This window comes from Chrysochloris asiatica, unplaced genomic scaffold, assembly GCF_000296735.1.
Source record: "Chrysochloris asiatica unplaced genomic scaffold, ChrAsi1.0 scaffold00167, whole genome shotgun sequence".
In the NCBI taxonomy this organism is placed as follows: Eukaryota; Metazoa; Chordata; class Mammalia; order Afrosoricida; family Chrysochloridae; genus Chrysochloris; species Chrysochloris asiatica.
The window spans coordinates 1,906,389-1,910,555 of NW_006408685.1; the positions used below are offsets into that span (position 1 = coordinate 1,906,389).

The window sequence follows — 4,167 nt, forward strand, 5'->3', positions numbered from 1 at the left end:
GTGTGGAGCTGTATGGGCTACTGTGCTGGACTGCAAAGTCATCAGAACCACAGGGTCGGTGGTTCAAGCTCTTCAGTGACTCCTTGGAAACCTTATACATGTTGGGTCAGAACTGACTCAACAGTACTTAACAAGGTAAGGACTCTAGGCGGATGCAGAGGAAAAAGGGAGGATGCTGGCTTTAGGGAGCTGAGTAGTTCAACCTCTTGTCTTGGACCTGAAGACCATTCACCAAGTCGAGAAAAATCTGCTTCCAAACCGAAACAAGGTTTCCTTCCAGGGTCGCCGGCAGAATGGAGAGTACGTCTGGAACTTCCAAGTCCGACTCCCTAAGTCCCAGTTCCTCGCTGGAGAAAGTTTGGTGCTGTAGGACCATCATTGGACTTCGAATCGTAAGGTCAGCGGTTCAAATCCTATATAGGATCACGATGAGTCGGTTTATTTGCTAGACCAGTCTTTTTCAAAGACCTCTAGTGAGGCAGGACTTACCTGCTCCACCGCTCACCAAAATGCCACTGCTCAGACCCACTCAGTCCACAATCAACTCAGTCTTTTCCCTGGAGTCCTTGATTGATGCAAATGGTCAATGTACTTGACTGCTGACTGAAAGGTTGGAGGTTTGAGTCCACTTTGAGGTTCCTTAGAACATTTGGGGATCTCCTACTGAAAACCCAGCCACGGAAAACCATATAGAGCACAGTTGCACCCATTGCCTTGAGTCAAACTCCACTTTATGACAATTTGGGAGGCAGAGAAGGGAGGCTTTATCAAAGTTTTCTCCCCACCTTTCCACTGTTTCACTGTAACCCGAGGTCGCCGTGATCCGGAATTATCAACTGGTTTGATTTGGGTTTCAACTGTTCTGTTATGTGCCGTGGAGTCGGTTCCGACTCATACAGGGCTTCCGAGGCTGTAAATCTTTACAGGAGCAGAAAGCCTCATCTTTCTCCCGCGGAATAGCTGGTAGTTTCGAACTGCTGACCCTGAGGTTAGCAGCCCGATTGATTCGTAACCACTACGCTGCTCCCAGAGGTCCTTGTCCAGACAATTAAGGGAGAAAAAAAAGCTGGTTCCAAAATTTAGCCCCAGCAAAAGTGGGGCAACACCACCTCCTTGTGGCCCAAAATGTTAGTGCTGGATCTCTCTAAGGGAAGAGAGAAACAAGAATTAAGGTAGCATTTTCCTTAGACCATCACTTTAGTCCCACAGTGCTACAGCCTCTTGAGTGAACGTGGAGAAAAAATACAGTTCAGAATATCCATGAAAGTTTGTTTTTAACTTTCCAGTATTTCTTTTTAATGGCATTGATTGTGTTGATGTTGTGCAACCATCATTCCTATCATCCATGGGTGTTTATGAAACCGAGGAACAGTGTTAAAATAAAACATGTATGTAATATGCTGTTGCTTGTTATGTCATTAAAGTCAGATCTATGTGGGAGTAACATTTTTGCCTCAGTTCATGCCAGAAAAATGCTAAAATCAATCTATAAATCAAATCATCTATTGACCTAGTTAATCTAGTAGAAAGTAATTGCATAGAGTAGTCACAGCAAGGTGACTTCATCTGTACTTCCAAATATGAGATGGCTATTTGTTCACTAGCAGAATTTCCCACCAAAGCTAATATAGATTGTATGCTATTTTAGAAAAATTATTTATTTAGAGAAAAATCCTGAAGCAGGTAGTGGTTTCCTATATCAAGAAACCATTAAATATGAGTGCATAGTTAGCAACCAGGGTAACTTAACTCATGGTAATTGGCATATGGGTGGTTGTGACTTGCATTCCAGTTATTGAAACTGAGATATTCTTGATCAGGTTGGACACAATGTGAGTAGAAGAGCACTTTCCCCAAGAAATAAGATGGAGAAAGTTTTTGGAGAATGGCTTCACTGAACTGGTAAGTTAATTTTCTCCGGATAAGGAGCTCTGGTAGCGTAGTGGTTACGAATCGGGCTGCGAACCTTAAGGTCAGCGGTTCGAAACTACCAGCCGCTCCGTGGGAGAAAGATGAGGCTTTCTACTCCCGTAAGGATTTACACCCTCGGAAACCCTGTACAGGGTCGCTATGGGTCGGCTCCGACTCGAAGGCACTTAACAACAACAACAACAACTGGCCATTTTCTGGTAAGTCATGGTCTTACAGTTGCCTTTTCTTTTTCCCCAAAGTTCTGCAAGTCACTCTTTGTTTTTTGATACGAACTGAAAGATGCCTTTGGTTTTATCTACCCACTGAATACAAGAAGCCATCTCGGGATTGCACAGGGATTCGTGAAGGTATTCAAACAACCGGAGCTTCTTCCTGCCTTTTCCACCCTTTTGCTGGAGAAGAGTAGGTTGTATTAACTGGTGTTCAGTGAGATTCTGTAGTGATGGATGAATATTTCCATCAAAATAGTAGTCCGCAGCATTATTAATTACAGTCCTGCAGTTATAGACAGGGTCTTCGAGAGGTAACCCTCCACAGTAGCTGGCACTGCCTCTGACATGAGGACAGTGGTTGATGAAAGCCAGATAGTTTTTGTAATCTGGAGAGTACTGAAGGTTGCCAGTTGAATGCTGTCTTAACATGTCAAAAGCATCTTCAAATGCTTGGCCTGTCTGTCTTGTTCAATACAAGTCATGCTTCATTCATTAATAAATTGATGATTCTGTGGGTGACTTCCTCCTGAAGACACTGGTAGTGACCGCAGTTCTGCGGGAATGGCTCAAACAAGAACTAGTTCACCTGCCGCTTCCCCATCGAGTAGGAAATGCGAGGCAGTATTAACGGCTGGAGTCCTGGGATGGTACTGTAGAATAAGCACTGAAATGCAAGGTTTGAATCGCAGGGTCGGTGGTTCAAACTCACCAGTCTGTCCTTGGAAACCATATAGAGGGTCGTCGCTATGAGTCAGAACCGACTCTTCTGTACGTAATAACAACACTGCCTGCTGGGAGAGGGGGGAGCAGGCAGACACCAATGCCACGCTAAAGGAACTCCATCTCGCTGGGAGTCTTCTTTTTCTTGACGCTCTACTCTACCAGGCATGCTGTTCTTTTTTCCTGCCATTTGGTTTTAAGTTGGAACTGTCACTTTAAATTTTGAGATGATTTGTGTGCATGTGTAGAACCCTCCAGGGTTGGGGTTGGGGTTTCCAATCACTCAGGCACCCCCTCTAGTCACTAGAGTGGAGATGCGCAGCCAGCGAGAGACCAATGAACAGATTCAAAAAAAAAAAAAAAAAAATTGCCCACACCTTTATCTCCATGGTTCTGTCAGGCATCTGTGGCTGTTCTGATCCTTCTCCTGCTTGGTCTCACCCAAAATGGCAGTTCTGGAAGCAGCTGAGCATCTTGGATTAAAAAGCTATGGATTTCTTGCTTCTGCTACAAATTCCCCTAGCTATAAGCCTTCCAAATTTCTAAATACTCCTTTGTATGTGGTTCAGAGTTCTGGTACCATCACCTGAGCCTGCTTGGTCTGGTATCATGGGTTTTTGCTGACAGAGCTCCTCACTGCACGTCTTCCCAATCCACCAGCTTGTTTGTTCTCTAGACTGTTTTAAATAGAGGGAAAAAGTTAACAGAATATAGAGTAACCTCAAATAATATTAATATTTCACAACATATCAAGAAAATGAAAATACATAAGGATCATGGAAATATTAAAACTATGAAGAAATTGACATGAAAAAGAACCAAAAACCCGCACATAAACTCAGCATAGTTAGGCATGCAGAACAAAGAAACCAACAACACGAAAATAAAACAAAAAGTCATAATGACAGCAATGAATTCATACCTACTGATAATTACGCTGAATGCCAATGGATTAAATACACCAGTCAAGAGACAGAGAGTGGTAGCATGTATAAGAAAAAAAGATCTCCCAATATGCTGTCTGTAAGAGACATACCTTATGCAAAGACAAAAACAGATTAAAATTTAAAGGATAAGAAATATATATATACCAATCTAACTGGAATAAAAAATGAGCATGGGTGGCAATTTTAATCTCTGATAAAATAAACTTTATGGCAAAAACCATCATAAGAGATAAATAAGGACATTATCTTATTATTAAAGTGTTAATTGAACAAGATCCCATAACTATAATAAATATCTATGCTTCTAATCAAATACTCCCATAATAAATAATGCAAAACCTAATAGAATATATATA

The 4,167-nt window shown here is 42.1% G+C and overlaps 1 pseudogene; it reads right to left on the reverse strand.

The window, feature by feature from the left end:
• Positions 1-1,728: 1,728 nt before the first annotated feature.
• On the reverse strand, positions 1,729-2,626 carry LOC102827572 (annotated as a pseudogene).
• Between the last annotated feature and the right edge of the window lie 1,541 nt (positions 2,627-4,167).